Below are 18,556 nucleotides of genomic sequence, written 5' to 3'. Positions count from 1 at the left end.
ACGTTTCAAATTCAACTGTATCGTTTTACACGTAAACATGTTAGTGTAGTGACCTTGAAAATTTCGTCAAGTTCCAAGATATTAAGTGCCATATCGAATATTAAAAAGGAAGAAGGTACAACTTTACCCTTTCACTATTGAATATTACCTTGGTTTACTTTTATTTTATACTACCGGGACAAAATTACCTCTACCGTTGACAAAGTTTTATTATATGCCACCAATCCTAACGAAAATTCCTAAATCCTAAATCCCAAATTCCTGTTTTCTTTACGATGATAAGAAAATGATGCATCTAATAAACTAGGAGATTTGTGTATACATCAATTTGTGCTTGCTTTCAATTCATAGAAGGGAAAGAAAAGGGAATAAGAGGTAAAAATTCTCATTTTTTTTTGCCTTCTAAATCTCTGTTTTTTTGCCTTTTAAATCTCTAAAAAGCAAAAAAACAATTAGCATTTATCATTCTCTCCTTTCTTTACCATTTAACGTGTCAGCCATCAACGGATTGAAGTTAACGTTTTTTTAAAAAATATTTTTGTTTTGCCTCTTGAATGTTCATAACAACTGTACTAGTGAGTTATGATAACCGAGTTTTATTTTTCCTTCCCCAAACTTGTTGTGATCAACTGATACAAATGGAAATAATAATCGTTCTTCAAATCAATTTAAAGAAAGCATTACTAATAAAAAAAAATCATATTGGTTCACTTTTAATGGAAATTATACCCATAATTGGATAGTTAAAAATACGAGACCCACCAAATATCAATTGCAACTCATACTTCGTCCATCACTGGTCTCTCTATTAATGACCATCATTTGCTAACTACCCCTTTATCTATTGCTGAAACCTTTTCAGCCATAAAGTATTTTAAACCACCAAAAGCACTTGGACCAAATGGGTTGCACCTTTTATTTTTCCAGAAATATTGGGACGCTACGAAAAGTGCTGTCATTTCTACTTGAATGGAAGCTTTTGCGACATCAACTATTCCCCCGATATTAATACCACTTTTCACGTTAATCCCTATGGTCCAAAGCCTAGAACATATCTCTCAATAAACCCTCGTTGGGTTGTGCAATACATTTATAAAACAATTACCAAAATTGTGTAACACGTATTAGGCCTTTCCTCTCCAAAATTATCAACCCAACCCAATGTAGTTTTATTCCCGGTCCCCATGTTTGTGGACAATGTTATCATAGTCCAGGAAGTATTACATTCCTTTAGAAAAACTAAGGGTAAGCTTGGTAAAATGATGATAAAACTTGATCTTGAAAAGGTCTTTGACCATTTAGAGTGGTCGTTCATTAGATACTCTCTTCAAAATCTAAATTTTTCTACCACTTTAATTGACCTTATCATGTCGTGTATAACTACTTCCTCCATATCTATATAAATTAATTGTAAACCTACACATTTCTTCCAACCATCTCGTGGCATCAAACAATGAGATCCTTTATCCCTATATAGTTTCATTATTTGTATGGAAATACTATCTTAACTAATTGAGAGGGCAGTCATCTACGGAGATTGGATTCCTATTAAAATTGCTCGTGCTGGCCCTCCACTATCCCATCTACTTTTTGCATATGATTTGGTACTCCTTGCCAAAGATGATCTTCATAACGCCTACACATCCATTGATATCTTTAATCAACTCAGGTACCAATCTGGATAGTGCATTAACTTTAGCAAATTAAAAAATTTCTTCTCAAAAAATATACCATCCAACCAACGCGGTAGTATTTCTTCTGCCCTTAATATACGCGTTGCCTCTGTTTTGTAAAGTATCTAGATTTTTGTTTACCTAAAACGGTACAGTGGAATTTATACGTGATTTATAGACAAGTGAATCGATTTGATTCTAAAATGATAAATAAATTAGACAAAAATATGAGACTTAGCCTTGAAATTGAGATAAAATAACAGACATCTTGGTCCCGGGAGCAGAGCTATAGAGGCAGTAAGAACAAAGTAAATAGACAAAAAAGTAAAATATTTTTGAGCTTTTGATAGAATATATTGTATGCTTGTCAGAAAATTTGTGTCCTTACAATGATGGTAGAGCTCACTATTTATAGTTGCACCTAGGGAACAAGGTCCTAGGATCAAGCCCCTCTTAAATAACAATTATGAAGGCCATTGAAGAATGTGTAATGGTGGGCAGTGAATGCCATATTCTCTGTAACAGATCGTGCACTTAATGCTATAAAATATTTTTCATTGAATGTTATCGGGTGGCAGACATTTACTTTGCCTTTATGAATATCATTCTCTCCAGTAATAAACGAGATCATTGCCTTCGGACCCGACTATCTTCTGTCTTCGGCTCTACGTGTTGCTTTCTCATGCGATCATTAAATATGAACAGATTTTACCCTATACAGATAGCCCCACTGCTTTTCGATGGCATAACTTTGTGTCACCGATAAGTTGGTAGAGATACCTTTCTTGGCGAGAAATTCTCTGATCCCCTCTGAAAAGTTTCTGACGGTTGATTAGACGCACGTCTCTCCGCATTTAATGCCTCGTACACTCATCATCCCACGATTCAACACCACTTTTGATGGTTATCGAGGTAATTATGGCCACAATTTTACCCATCTATTACTTTACTTATACGCATCAAACTTCTCCACTTACACTTCATAATTTTCCAAACTTACTCAAACTCTCTTTATACCACTCGAACTTGTCTTCAACTTTCTCTAATCTTCTTCTTCAGCAAAAACCTTTTCTCTGTTCTTATAAACATGGTTTCTTCTTCCAGAAACCCTAGTTCCTCAAAGATTAAAGGCAAAGATGATACTTCACCTCCTACGGTGAGCACCATTATCCCAAGAAGTCTTGTCACAATTAAAGACTTCGAAGAGAAGTATTGTTCCGCAAACCCTCGTATGTGGGCTATTGGTGTGTATCCTTCTTCTATCCGTCCTTCCACCATTCCTGTTGTGAAGGAAGACTCAATTGCCATAATTTGAACATCATTTCTCCTGACTTGACGGAGTGGATAACCTTACCCAAGAAGGGTTTCACGTATTTTTATACGTATCCTTTCACTTTGGGACCATTCTCTTTGAGCGGGGAGCTTGATTCTGTTATCGTGGAGTTCTGCATTCATTACTAAGTATGCTTGGCACATGTGAGTCCTTTTGTGTGAAGGACAGTTGCTTGTCTTTGGCATCTATGCTAGGAGACGGGTGAGGAGCTGACCCTAGCTTGATTAATGAACCTTTATTCCCCCAAGATTTTTCGTGGGGGGATGATAAACTTCAGCAAACGTGGTCACCATGATTTGATAACCAGTATGGATGATGACAACGACTGTGGGTATATATAGTGATTCGTTGCAGTTGCCACCAAGGACATCATTCCCGCCACGGCTTCATCCTTTCCGAAATTGTGGAACCATACTCGTAAGTTCATCATTTTACATTTTGTTCTAGTTAAAGATCACCCCATGTTGTTACTGATCCCTTTTACTTATTTTAATAACTCGGTGGACTCCATCGAGGGTCGAAGGCTTGGACTAGTGGGTCCAGAATATTTTGGATTCAATACGCCCGAGACCTGCACGGGGAAAGAACTAGACCTTAAATATGGGTGGAAGGCCAAAAATCATAGTAGATCAAATTCATCTTGTTTTTTCCCTTCGTATAAGAAAGATGATTAACCTTTTTCTCTTGTTGAATTCAGGTCTACCCCAGGGCTCAGTTGTTATCCCCGAGGAGGACGTTTTGGCTAATCCTACTAACGTAGTGAGGCTGCTATAGGAGGCTTTTACCCGAGTAGGTGTCTCCAGGCTTACTTCTGGTACAAGTGCTTCTACTCGGAGTCCCCGGCCGGAGAACAAGCAACAAAAAAGATGACGCTACTCCACGGTCGGGGGAAAGAATAAAAAGCAAAGAATTCGGTGTCCGAGCCATCCCCAAATGTTGTGGTGATGAGCGTCGCGCCCAAGCCGGTCACAGAAACCATGGTGATCGGCGATGATGTAGGAGCTAATGATGAGGGAGCTTCTCTACATAGAAGATGACGACCTTCATCATCTCAACAGAATGCTCAATCTGTTGAGCTAGTTACGCCAACCGAGGACAACACCTCGGCACTCTGGGGGAGTATAATGTTGTGGAAAATTCCAATTCTCGCCTTCAACTCCCAGTCGTTGTTCGCGGTACCATGAGGCTGGGTACCGGTCTCTCTCGTCCGCAGTTGATGAGCAACTAACAACTAGCATTGCGATTGCCGCAGCTGTTCCTCAACATACAATGCCATCAGCTTTATATCCTTCTTCACCAACTCTGCCCTCGCCACCAATAACTGCTGCATCATCTCCACTGGTCGCAGTTGCACGAGAGGAGAATGCCCTTCTTCCCCAGTCCCCAGTCCCCAGTCCATGGAAATTTGGGGCAAAAGTATAATGTCCCCTCCAAAGATTCCCAAAGGAAGAGGAGCGTCACCCTTTCAGTCTCTACCGGATACCATCTGCTCTCCCGACCGGTGGAACTTACTAACTATCCGAAGCCTTTGGCTTCAGAAAAAGATAGGGATAAAATACAAGCTCTCTCGGGAGAGTGTTTGTTGAACAATGCCATGCACAACGCAGCGGCGGTATAGTCTTTGTTTCCTTAGTTGTTTCTTCTATCTTTGTTATGGCAGGGTTTTTAATTTGCATTTTTGTTTTGCAGGCCAACTTCCTTGCTTCCGAGGGCCTTCAAAGATTGATTCATGATAAGGAGGAACTTACCTCCGAGCGGGATCAAATTTTGGCCGAGCGAGACTAGACTATTGCTCGCCTCTCAGAACTGGAAGCATAAGCTACTGAGGCCGTTGAGTTGGAGGCTTGGTTGTAGAAAAGAGATCAAGAAGTGGAAACCCTTAGCCCGGAGATTGCCCCATTAAGGGCACAATTTGAAGAAACTAGGACCAAATGGGTTGAAATCCACAATGTCATTCTTGTTGCGTCTGATCGCGAGGCTGCCTCCGCTGAAAGATTGAATGATTTGAGGCAACCTTAAACTACAAGACTGAAGAAGTTACTGTTGTCGATGCGAAATATGCCCAGTTGGAGGAGAAGTATAAGAGGACTATTGAGCACAATAGAATTTTTAGAACCATTGTCCGTGACCTTGATGTCAACCTTCGGTCCATTAGATTCGCACAGAATAACCTTTCTGCTGAGGTTATGTGACTTAAAGAAGAACTCCAGTGCCGAGTGGCTTCCCTTGATGAAAAAATATACGATATGTACAACATGAGGATAAAAACCATAGAAGAGGCCAAAGCAGATGTCATTGATTTTGATGACGAAATCGCAAAGGTCCGTGAGTTAGAGTCAACTGCTAAAAGGGGTCTTCCGGCCCGGCCCGAGGCTACCGACTCTTCTGATTCCGTTTACGAGTTCTCGGGAACTGAAGAAGAAGCGAAAGGTGATGGTGTTGAAGGCCAAAATGGTAAAGGCCAAGATATTGAGACAGCATCAGATCTACCCACTTCTCGTGGGGTGCAGATGTTTCTCTTCCTCTGGGTTACGGAGATGCAGTAGCTTAGTTGTTTACTTTTTTTTCTTTCCCATACTTTTGTACTTGTGTTGTTTGGTACATTCATTGTAAATAAAAGCATCTTTTCGTTCAAGTATCGTGCAAGCTTTTTTCTTTGCGTATTTTCTGTTTAAGTATTACGCAAGTTTTCCCTTTTTTCCTTTTGTTTAAGTATTCTCGCAAGTTTTCCGCACCAAGATATGCGAGGCTTCAAGCATATTTTTCCCGAGTATTATTTGGACTTTTGAAATCAACACTTTGACCTGAGGGTTTCATAAAAGAGGGTCCTCTTATATTTACGGTGCTCTTGAAGAGGACGTGTCCTGTTCATTACGGCACTAGCATTAGAAGTACTTGTTTAACTTTCAAATGATAAAATTAATTCATCGTTCACACAAGAAACAAGATAGAAATAAAAGGACTTTACTTTATTCCTTTCAGTTTCGAAAGTACATAAGCATTCGTTGTGCTAAAAATAAATTGCCATTACTTGTGGCTAACTTGTACAGCTTATTTCTACGGGGATGGTTGCGCATTCCCCGGTTTCGATGATACAACTTTGTTTTCGGGTTTCATATTCCGGTCTTTGTGGTAACATTGTTGTCGTATCTTCATATCATCCCCCCCTCCCCCCCCTCAGTGTTCAAATGTGAAGAATATGAATTTGAACATCGGAAGTTTTGATCCTTTAGAGATTCCACTAGTGGATGGTTAGATAATCTTTAGTTCGGTCACAAGCTTCACTTCCCCTTAAGAACTTTGTTATCAATCCAAAGCTTACACTCGTGAACAGTCGGGTAACCCTTGTTTGATAGCAAATTTTACTTTTCGTTAGGAACTTTTGCTACCGAGCCAAAGATTATCTAACCGCACCGTAGTGATCCGTCATTTGCGTGCCTTGTCGTTTAAGGTCTTATTTCTGCTGACGAAGCTTCCTTCATAGTATGCCTTCTGTACGACCCCATCGGTCGTTTTGAGCTCTAGCATGCTGCTCGACAGTTTGAGGCCTTGAGTAGCTTCACTTCATGTTTTATGACTTGTACGCGTAGTCAGAATTAAATTTCGGAAAGTTCGGAGTTGATTCGGAAGGAGAATTCTCAATTCGGAAGCTTTAAGTTGGAAAAGTTGACTAAGGTTTGACTTTTGAGTAAACGACCTCGGAATCAAAATTTGAAGGTTACAATAGTTTCGTATGATAATTTCAGACTTGGACATATGTTCGAGTTGAGTATCGGGCGGTCCGTATGATGATTTAGGACTTGCACGCTAAATTTGACGTCATTCCGAGTAGTTTAGGTACGTTTCTGCTCATTGGGAGCGAATTGAAGAACTTGAAGTTCATATTTTTTATTCAATTGGTTCGGGATGCGATTCTTAGTTTTATTATTGTTTTGTGCATTTCGATAGTTCAAACGAATTTGTTTTATGATTTTAAACTTTTTGGTACGTTTGGGCGGGGCCCCGGGTGTTAATCGAACTAGGAGCTGACCAAGTTTGGACATAGGGGCAGCAGTTGAAGCACCAGGATTCTGGTGTAATCGCACCTACGGAGGACTAACTACAGGTGCGAGCAAGAAGCCACATAAGCGGCCCAGGAAGAGCAGCCCAGGAACCGCAGATGCGGGTGGGCGTGCGCACCTACGAACGCGCAGGTGCGATAGAAGAAACTGTAGGAGCGGCTTAGGTCGCAGGCAAAGTCGCCTTTATTACATTTTAGTTATTAGGAGTAGCATATAGGAGGTGGAAGGCTTACGAGTAGGGTAGTCCAGCTGATGCAGCCCCACACACTTGGGCTTAATATTTAGAGATATTTTTTAGAGAGTTTGTTCCCCGTACCCTTCGGGATGCATGGCACACAGTGTCTGAGCAGTTGCGTTAGGGGACTATGTCAGTGTCAGAGTATTCCCTCATATTCAGCGAGTTGTCCCAACATGTGCCTGCTTCGGTTGCTACAGTGAGAGATCGATTTTGCAGATTCAATTAAGGACTCAGTGATAGTATTAGATTTAGCATGACTCGGGAGTTGGAGACGGATACTATATTTCAGCAGGTGCTGGAGATCGCTTGAAGGTTTGAGGGTATGCGGGGCCAAGAGAGGGAGGACATGGAGTCTAAGAGGTCTTGTGGACCGGGAAGATCTACTGATCCCTATTTTGGAGGCACGGCGAATCATGGTAAAGGGTTTTGTGGGTCAGCCAGTTCAATCTGCACTTCAGGTTTGACGTGGTGCTGTAGATATACATGGGTCTTGGAGTACTCGTTTAGGACAGCTTCCATAGCCATGTCAGCAGAGAGGTTGCTTTAAGTGTGGGGATACTAGGCACATGATGAGGGATTGTCCCATACTTCAGGATGGTGTACCACAACAGAGTATTCAGGCTATGGGCTCCACTCTAGTTACTACTATACCTGCTTCGCCAGCTAGATTTGGAGGTCAGGAGGGTAAAGTTCGTCCTAGAGGGGGAGGCTAGGCCCATTGTTATGTTTTTTCTGGTTGGACTGAGGGTGGTGTACTAGATGATGTCGTTACATGTATTATTTCGGTTGGTTATAGAGACGCATTAGTATTATTCGGTCTGGTTCCATCTATTGGTAAGATTCATCCTACCTTGCTTCATGTATGGATGTGTTTCGTGATTCTTGTACTTTGTTTATGTGTTGGCGCCTGTTGAGACATTCTATAGTGGTATCCCGTGTCTGTAATTTTATATTCTCCACTATTGAGATCTAAGAGAGTAGGATGAACTTTCTGTTACTTAGTATGGTAGGTTTTGATGTGATTTCTGGATGGTTTGGCTATGACTTGTGATTTAGGTGCCCTACAAGAATGGGGAGCCAGTTACATGTTGTGAGTTTGTTCCAATGAATTTAGTGTGAAAGGTTTCAGCTAGTGTGATGTGTATTCTACTTATGATTCAAAGTTGAGGATAGGATCCTCGTGTTTTTGTGTGGGTCGGTATGTTTGGATTGGGATAACTATCGCGGTGGAGTTATGTTAGGATGAAGATCCTTTGTGATTAGTTTGTATGTTTTGTTTCTCCCTTGTGGAATGGATTCGTAGTATGGTACTGATAGGGAGTTGTGCCTGTCAGATTTGTTGGGTAGCTCTCACATGTGTCTCTCTTTCCATCTTTAGTTGTATTCGAGTTGTGATGGTTCTGTACGGATTGCATTGAATATGTCTAGGCAGCGTGGGATGTCTATAATGACCCGACTGGTTGTTTTGAGTATTACAGCCCTGTTTTCCCATTTACAACTTATTCTGTGTTTAATTATAATTATGTGACTTGTCGGGGAGGTTTCAGAATGAATTGGAACACTTAGTACCAATATTTAAAGCTTAAGTTGAAATAATTGACGGAATGATGAATTATGTCTAAACGCCACCGGAATGGAATTTTGATGGTTCCAATAGCTCCGTATGGTGAATTTGGACTTAGGAGTGTGTCCGGATATTTATTCAGAGGTCTGTAGTCAAACTTGGCTTGAAATGGAGAAAATAAGAAATTTACGTTTGGAAGTTTGACCGGGGAGTTGACTGTCACGCCCCAAACTCGGGGAGTGCGACCGGCGGTCAACCGAGTGAACCCGGCCGAGCAAGCCTGTTAGATTTCCTTCTTCCCAAACTCATCCATGAATAAATAAGGGATTCACTCCATTAATCAAGCACTAAAAAGATTTCATTAACAACTCCCATTTATTTCCATTAGCAGCTTCATTCATAATTTTCAAATTATTACAAGTTTATAGATATAACAAAAAACATGTCTGCCAAATACCAATATTTCTAGTTCAATTTCCCATATCAAACACAACCCACAACCTGTCTACAGAGCCTCTAAGTACAACAGAAGAGTAGTATGAAAGTGCCGGCAACAAGGCCGCGGCTATACCTTAAAGGACAACATACAACTCAAATGACATCAGGCCCGGAATAGAGTAGGGCTCACCAAAACCTGCTGAATAGAGAGTGACTGCTAACGAGGACCAAAGCTGCCCGCTGATGAACCACCTGCATCCATTGAAGATGCAGCGCCCCCGACAAAAGGAACGTTAGTACATATGGAATTGTACTAGTATGTAAAGCTAATTGTCCTCTTTCAAAATAGAATGCCAACATAAAAAGGAAAACCATGTAAACAACAATCAACAATCAATGATATCCAATTCGCAATTTAAAACATATTAATTTCAAAAATGCGAAGATAATATTATTTTTGGTTGGGAGATCTTAAGCACCGGTATACCACTGTTCACAATATCACCGTTCACAATAACAATGTTCACAATACCAATATTCACAATACCAATACCACCATACTTTTAGCACGGAGTCCAATCACGACCCGATCAACTAGGCCATCTCATTAGAGACATCAACCACCATCACTCTCAATACCAATACCACCGTACTTTTAGCACGGAGTCCGATAACGACCTGAACGGCTAGGCCATCTTATTAGAGACATCAACCACTATCACTCTCAATACCAATACCACCGTACTTTTAGCACGGAGTCCGATCACGACCCGATCGGCTAGGCCATCTCATTAGAGACATCAACCATAATCACAATTTTAATTATAATTTCCAGCACAATCACCACCATGTGTGTGGCATGGTGTCTAATCACGACCAGATCGGTTAGGCCATCTCACCATAATACCATGTGGATCGACATCATCCTTTTCTATCAATCATCCCATCCCAATTAAGGGGAATAATGTTATCACATCAATCTCATCCCAAATAAGGGGAATAATTATATCACATCAATCTCACCCCAAATAAGGGGAATGATCACAATTCGCTCTTACACCAGCACGTGTAGTTTCGGGGTTAGGTTATTTCAATATACCCTTCTTTGGTGACTATCAATACTCCCAAAAACATTTTTTTTGATTTGCATACAAAGGAAACAACAATACAAATGCATTTACCTCAAAACCTTTCACACCACTTATAGCCTCATTGGCATTTTCATCCTCTTACAACATCATTATCTCATTGGCTTTCTTGACAATACATATGATTCTTCATTCGTGGCACAACGGCCGTATTTCATATTACACACCTTGATTTCTCATATTATGAAAAGTTGGCATTTTGAAGGTTTTGGAATTTTCTAAGTTTGATTTGAAGTGGAGTTTGGTGTTATCGATGTCCGTTTGGGTCTCGAGCCTTGGACTAGGTTCGTATTGTGATTTATGACTTGTGTGTAAGGTTTGGCATCGTTCCGAAATATTTAAGTATGAATCAGACACGTTCGTCGAAGTTTGAATGTTTGAAAGTTGAAAGAAGGTTTCGATTTTCAATTCATAGTTTTGATGTTGTTTGGTGTGATTTGAGGCCTCAAGGAGGTTCATGTTATGTTGGGGTAGTGTTTCTCCACATTCGCGATCGCCTGGTCGCGTTCGAGTAAGAGAAGCTTGCCTGGCAGGGGAATTTGGTCTTCGCGTTCGCAATTGGGGAGCCGCATTCGCGATGGGCAAACTAGTAAAGCTTCATGTTCGCGGTCCCTGTCTCTTGTTCGCATAAAATAGCTTGGGAGCATAATCTGGTAGTGCTTCATGAACGCGAGGGCCTTGCCACATTCGCGAAGAAGGTCGGACTGGGCAGTGTTATTTTAAAATCGGGGGTTTGCTCATTTTCACCTCTTTTCTTCCATGGGAGCCGACTTTGGGGCAATATTTGGAGCGCCATTTTCATCATCAACATCGAAGTAAGTGATTTCTATACCTTGTGAGTTAAATACATGGTTTATATGTGGATTTAAGCATGAAAATATATGGAAATTGTGAAAGTTTAGGAGAAAACCCATAATTCGGTATTTTTGAATTTTTACCAGGAAATTGGACATGGAATTGGGAATAAATTATATATTTTAGTTAGTGATGTTATGGGTAGTATTATTCTTCTAAAATTTTGGAACCCGGGCACGTGGGCCCGAGGGTTGACTTGTTGACTTTTCTAGCGAAGTTGGGAATTTATTATAAATTGATTAATTATGAGTATTGGAGTATATTTTTATTGGTTTGCATGTTGTTTGACTAGTTTCGGATCATTTGGCTTTGAATTGAGGAGTTAGAGAGGCATTGGAGCTGGTTATTCGAACTTCGGAGCGAGGTAAGTCTCATGTCTAACTTTGTGAGGGGGAAACTACCCCGTAGGTATTAAACTGTTATGTGCTACTAGTTGTGGGTGTTGCGTACGCACGAGGTGACAAGAGTCCGTACATAGTTAAAGCATGTTTATGTCCGGGTAGACATAGGACTCTATCATGTAATATTTGAGTTATTTAAACCCAATCTGCTAAGCTTGATTAATTGAATTTATAATTGGAATTGATTTAGGAATATATAATTAGGTTGAGCCTTATCACCTTGAGTTGTTGCCAAAATATTTAATAAACGGTAAAGGTTATATCCACTTTATGCTCATGTACTTGTATTGTAAGCACGTGACTCGTAATTCGATAAGTTCCTTCCTTTCTTCTGGATCTGGCTGAACGCCTCTGCAGTATATTGATATGTATCTCTGGTTCGTGCCGCTCGACCCTCGGCAGTTTACACACCACTCTGGATCGGACCGTACGACCGTGGCATAATTGTGCGTAATATCGCTAGGAGTCCGAATATTCATGAGATTCCTCTTTTATTGAGACCTGACATTTATGTGGTATTCCTTACCCGTTTGAGACTACATTGGATATTTTTGATCTGTTGAGATGACATATGACATTCGAGAGATTTATATTGCCAAAATAAATATTGGAGGATTATGTTAGTTACTGGTTTACCCCATTTATATTGCCTATAGAGGGTTTTGGGTCATGACACTTTCCGTTGCTGCCTCGTTAAAAACCTTGCCAGAAAAACCCAATTAGGATAAAACCTGGATGAAGGAAAAAAAGTACATCACATACTTTCAGTGTAGGCGAGGCTCATCGGCAATAGTATCTTTTGAGGTGTGCCACATTCGAGTTGCTCGAAAACTTTACTCCGTCTTGATTTTCCAACTCGTATAACCCTTTTTCGGTGATAGTTGAAACCCGGTAGGGGCCTTCCTAACTTTTCTTAAAACCAAGTCTCTTACTTTGAAATATTGGAGGTTGGCTCTTCGATTGTAATATCTTTCCATTCTCTGCTTTTGGGTTACTATTCTTATATGCGTCAAGTCCCTGCATTCATCGAGCAGCTCTAAATTGGCCAACATTGCTTCATTGTTTGTTTTTTGTTCGCCTGAAAATATCTCACGGTAGGATCTCCTACTTCAACCGAGACCAGGGCTTCTGTCCGTATACAAGAGAGAAAGGATTCTCCCCCCGTGCTCGATTTGGCCGTTGTTTGGTACGCCCATAGTACTCCAGGCAACTCTTTGGGCCATTTACCTTTAGCTGCTTCCAATCTCATTTTGAGATTTTGTATAATCACCTTGTTTGTTGATTCTGCTTGACTGTTTGCGCTCGGATGATAGGGTGATGATGTGATCCTTCTTATTTTCAAGTCTTCAAGGAACTATGTGACCTTTGCGCCTATAAATTGCGACCCGTTGTCGCATACTATCTCTTTTGGTATCCTAAATCTACAAATTATATTCTCCCACAAGAATCTACCACTTCATGTTTGTTGATCTTATAGTAAGGACATGTTTCAACCCACTTAGAAAAATAGTCAATTAAATAAAAAGAAATCTTACCTTTTTTGGGGATGGTGGCAGCGGTCCGACAATATCCATCCCTCATTTCATGAACGACCATGGTGATAAAACTGAGTGCAGTGGCTCTACTAGTTGATGCACCAATGGTGCGTAGCGTTGACATTTATCACATTTTTGTACATAAGACTTGGCGTTTTATTCCATTTGGGGCCAGTAGTATCTTGCCCTAATTAATTTTAACACTAAGGAATCTGCGCCTAAGTGATTTCCACAGATCCCTCTGTGGACTTCTCACATAACATAGTTAGCTTCGGAAGCTCCTAAACATCGGGCCAACGATCCTTGGAAAGATCTTCTGTACAATTCCTTGAAGTTGTATCGAGCTGCTTTAGTGCGCAGCGCCCGGGATGCCTTTGTATCTTCAGGCAATTTTCCATGCTCGAGATAGTCAATGATCTTGTTTCTCTAGTCCCAGACCAAATTAGTCGCGTTTACCTCATAATAGCTATCTGCGTCCAATACCGAATACATGAGCTGTACGACCGTACCGGAGTCTGATCCCTTCATTTATGTGTACGATCCAAGATTGGCTAGTGCATCTGCTTCCACATTTTCTTCCCTCGGGATGTGCGTAATTGACCATTCCTGGAACCGAGCGAGCAGAGCCTAAACTTTCATTACGTATTATTGCATTCGTTCCTCTTTGGCTTCGAAGATCCCGTATACCTGATTTACTACCAATTGGAAGTCAAATTTGATTTCTATGACCTCGGAGTCCAGTACCCGGGCCAATTCGAGCCGTGCAATCAAAGCTTCATACTCTGCTTCATTGTTAGTCAGGGGAATAGTTCTTATGGTCTGCCTTAGGGTTTCTCTCGAGGGCGTGGTTAACACTATACCGAGCCTAGACCCCTTCACATTGGAAGCTCCATATGTGAACAAGGTCCAAACTCCTGATGTCGATTCTGACACCATTACTGCTACTTTGGTTGCAAAAGATAAAAGTCCCGGACTGAAATCGGCCACAAAGACGGCCAAAGCTTGTGACTTAATCGCAGTCCTGGTTTATATTTTATGTCAAATTCACTCATTTTGACGGTCCAATTGGCCAGCCTACCTGAGAATTCAGGTTTATGAAGAATATTCTGCAAGGGAAAAGTGGCCACCACAGCTATCGGGTGACATTGGAAATAAGGCCTTAGTTTTCGAGCGACGAATACAAGGGTTAAGGCTAATATTTTCAGATGTGGATAGTGAGTTTCTGCTCCCGTTAAAATTTTACGTACATAATATATAGGACATTGCGTACCTTCGTCCTCGCGGACTAAAACAACTCTTACCGCTACCTCCGGGACCGCTAAGTATATTAGTAGTAGTTTGCCTTCTTTCGGTTTTGACAGTAATGGAGGACTTTACAAATACCTTTACAAATCCTTTAAAGCTTGCTGTTATTCCGGGGTCCATTCAAATTTTTCTTCTTCTTGAGGAGTGCAAAGAAATTATGGCATTTTTTTGAAGATCGAAAAATGAATCTGCTTAAAGCGGCAAGTCTCCCTGTCAGCCTTTGAACCTCTTTTACGCTTGATAGCTGGTCCGGGATGTCTTCGATGGCTTTAATTTTATCAGGGTTAACCTCGATCCCTCTTTGGGACACAAGAAATCCCAGGAATTTACCGTAGCTGACCCCAAATGCATATTTCTCGAGATTAAGCTTCATGTTATGTTTCCTTAAGATGTCAAAGGTCTATTGCAGGTGTTTAAGATGATCACAAGTGTTCAAAGACTTAACCAGCATATTATCTATGTAAACCTCCATAGTTTTCCCTATTTGTTTCTCTAACATTTTGTTTACGAGCCGCTAATAAGTGGCTTCGGCGTTCTTTAGCCCGAAAGGGATCACATTATAATAATATGTGCCGAAATTCATTATGAATGAAGTATTTTTCTGATCCTCCGGGTTCATGTGATGACCCAGATTATCATTTTTAACTTAAACATTTACTTTTGTGTTCTAAGACCTCAAAAAGCACTATTTATCATTCCTCAACTTGCGTGCGCAGTCAGTATAATTTTTCGGAAAGTTTTTATGTGAAAAATAGATTAAAATGTGAAATAGAGCTTTAAAACTCAACTGAGTTGACTTTGGTCAATATTTTGAGAAAACGGACTCGGATCAGTATTTTAATAGTTCTGGTAGGTCCGTATCGTGATTTGGAACTTGGGCGTATACCCGGAATTTGATTCGGAAGTCCCTAGCTCAACCTATCGCCATCTAACGGAAACTAGAAATCTAAAGGCTAAATATTTCCAAAGTTTGACCGCGAAGTTGACTTTATTGATATCGGGGTCAGAACCCGATTCTGGAAATTGAAATAGTTCTGTTATGTCATTTATGACTTGTGCGCCAAATTTGAAGTCATTCCGGATTCGTTTAATACGTTTCGGCATGTGTTTTGTAAATTGAAAAGTTTGGAACTCAAAAGTTCGAATCGGGGTGTGAATTGTAATTTTGACATTATTTGACGTGATTTGAGACCCTGAGTAAGTCTGTATTATGTTACGGACTTGTTGGAATATTTGAATGAGGTCCCGAGTGGCTAGGGTGAGTATCGGACGTATTTCTGACCATTTTGGTAAAAACTTGCAGGTTTGGTTCTGGTGTTTTGCACCTACGCAATTTTGGCCGCAGGTGCGTGATCACTTCTGCAGAGACAGTGTCGCTTCTGCAACTTTGAGGTCAGGGGAGAAGCTTCTCTTCTGCAAAAAGCTTGGGGCACAGGTGCGATGCCCGTTTCTGCGGTGCCATGATCGCAGATGCGATCTTTTGCGCTTCTGTGGTTCCATTCGCGCATCTGCGCAGTCGCTTCTGCGACGAGAAGATCCGCAGATGCAGTCCTCAGCTTGGATGCCCTGTTCCGTAAATGCGATCTTTGTCTCGCAAATGTGAGTCCGCATATGTGGAAAATTGTCCGCAGATGTGAAAATGCTGGACAAAACACATAAAAATTGGGTGTTAGCTACTTTTACTCATTTTTGAGTTTTGAGTCTCGGATTTGGGCGATTCCAAAGGGAGTTTTCACGACTTCGACTTGGGTAAGTATTCTATACCCAAAGTGATTATATTTCATAAGTCCATGCTTATATTCATCATTTATTTCGGATTTAGATGGATGAAATTGGAATTTTTGTAAAACATTCCAAAAACAAAAATTTAGGATTTGAAAGCCAATCCAATGTCGGAATTTGATAATTTTTGTATGGTTGAACGCATATCGGAACGAGTGTTCGGATTTCATGAGTTTCTTAGGATTCAAGACATGGGTCCACTGTCGATTTTTAAAATGAATTCCGGTTTTCAATCAAGAAAATTAGTGAATTCATATGGAATTAATTCATACGATTCGTGTTGAGTATATTGAATTGTTTGTAACTAGATTTGAAGCATTAGGACACCAATTCGTGAGGCAAAGGTTAATTGGAATCTTGAGTTGGTTGCAAATCGAGGTAAGTGTCGTGGTTAACCTTGACTTGAGGGAGTAGGACTTATTTGCCTATTGGCTACATGATTTAATGTGCGGGTACAACGTATATGTGAGGTGACGAGTACTTATGAGTTGTGGTTGAATCAAAGCATGCGGGTGGAATTTGTTTATTGTGAATAATTGCATATTTAATTAAGATAGTCATGTTTAAGTTAATATTGTTTATTTGATCATTTTTCATGAGATTATTGTTAGTTTAATTATTGTTGAATATTTTGGAAGGTGAAGTCGGTATTCTGGTATTGAATTGATTGATAAGTATATATCCCCGCATTTAAATACTATTCCGAATTTATATTATTATTTTCATGGTAAGGAAGAGCGTAAAAGCACGAAGGGTGATGTCGTTCCATTTATATTATTTATATTATCCTTGCCATGGTGAGAAAGAATGTAAAAGCATGAAGGGTGATGCCGTGCCATTTTCAAAGAGAGTTAAAGCATGAAGGGTGATGCCGTGCCAGAAGAGAGTTAAAGCACGAAGGGTGATATCGTGCCAGAAAAGAGTTAAAGCACGAAAGGGTGATGCCGTGCCAATTGTTATTATTTATTTATCAATTTATGGGAAGAATGAGAGTAAAAGCACGAAGGGTGGTATGGTACCATTTTCATATTATCAGCTGCTCATTTTATTGTCGATGAATTAATTGGCTGCTACGTGAATCTTCTCCTGCTGAAATTATTATATCATCCCCATTCGCATGTTCCCTCCCAAATTTATAATTATTAATTATTGTGTTATTGTTGCTTTGTATTTGTATACGCTTGTACAGGTTGTTTACGTACGTGTCTTATTATAGCCTCGGCACTATTTCATCGAGGTTAGGTTCGACACGTACGGAGTACATGGGGTCGATTTTACTCATACTACACTACACTTCTTGTGCAGATTTTGGAGTTGGTCCCAACGGCATACCATAGACTTGCTCGGATTCAGCTACCTAGAAGAGACTTGAGGTATAACTGCACAGCGTCCGCAGTTCTGAAGTCCCCATCTATCTTATATTAGCTGTGTTTTATCTTTCAAACAACTTGAATTTTTATTCAGACCTTTATTTGTATTATTCTAGTAGCTCGTGCACTTGTGACACCATATTCAAGGAGTATTTTTATGATTCGGTAGTTATGGTCTTCCGCACTTTATTTTAGTAATTGCTTTCTGTTTAATTTCATTTGTTTAAAAAAAATTTAAAAAAAATGGTTAAGGTTATTCTAACGTTGGCTTGCCTAGAAAGTGAAATGTTAGATGCCATCACGGTCTTGAAGGTGAGAATTTTGGGTCGTGACAATTTGTTATCAGAACACTAGGTTACTTAGGTCTCACAAGTTACGAGCAAGCTTAGTAGAGTCTGAAAGATTGGTACAGAGACGTCTGTACTTATCTTTCAAAGGCTATGAAGTTTAGGAACAATATCACTTATTTCTTATTCTGTCGTGCGATTCTAATTCTATCACTAATGATTGAACCATTGTTTTCTTATTCTTTCGCAGATGGTGAGAACACATAATACATCTACCGACGGACAGGGACCTGAATCCCCGGTGGCAACTATGACCAGGGGTAGAGGCCGAGGTCATGCCAGAGGCCAAGGTAGAGGCAGAGGCAGAGCTCAATCTAGAGCTCGAGCAGCAGTACCCGTAGTGGAGCCTCAGGTGGATCTTCAGGAGGAGGTTCCAATTCAGACTGTACCCGTTGGACCAGTTCAGGTCCCGGAAGGATTCATAGCTACTCTAGTACTTCAGGACGCTTTAGTCTGTCTGGTGAGTCTTATGGAGGGCATGGCCCAGAATGGTACATTTCCAGTGG

General features: G+C 40.5%; 1 long non-coding RNA gene across 1 annotated transcript; it reads left to right on the top strand.

The window, feature by feature from the left end:
- Window positions 1–890: 890 nt before the first annotated feature.
- On the top strand, window positions 891–17,892 carry LOC138900950 (uncharacterized). The gene is made up of 2 exons (XR_011412337.1): window positions 891–1,669; window positions 17,639–17,892. It is a non-coding gene; the product is annotated as an uncharacterized lncRNA (long non-coding RNA).
- Window positions 17,893–18,556: the final 664 nt, after the last annotated feature.

The sequence above is a fragment of the Nicotiana tomentosiformis genome, chromosome 11 (assembly GCF_000390325.3).
Source record: "Nicotiana tomentosiformis chromosome 11, ASM39032v3, whole genome shotgun sequence".
Classification (NCBI taxonomy): Eukaryota; Viridiplantae; Streptophyta; class Magnoliopsida; order Solanales; family Solanaceae; genus Nicotiana; species Nicotiana tomentosiformis.
This window is presented reverse-complemented; position numbering and strand designations above follow the sequence as displayed.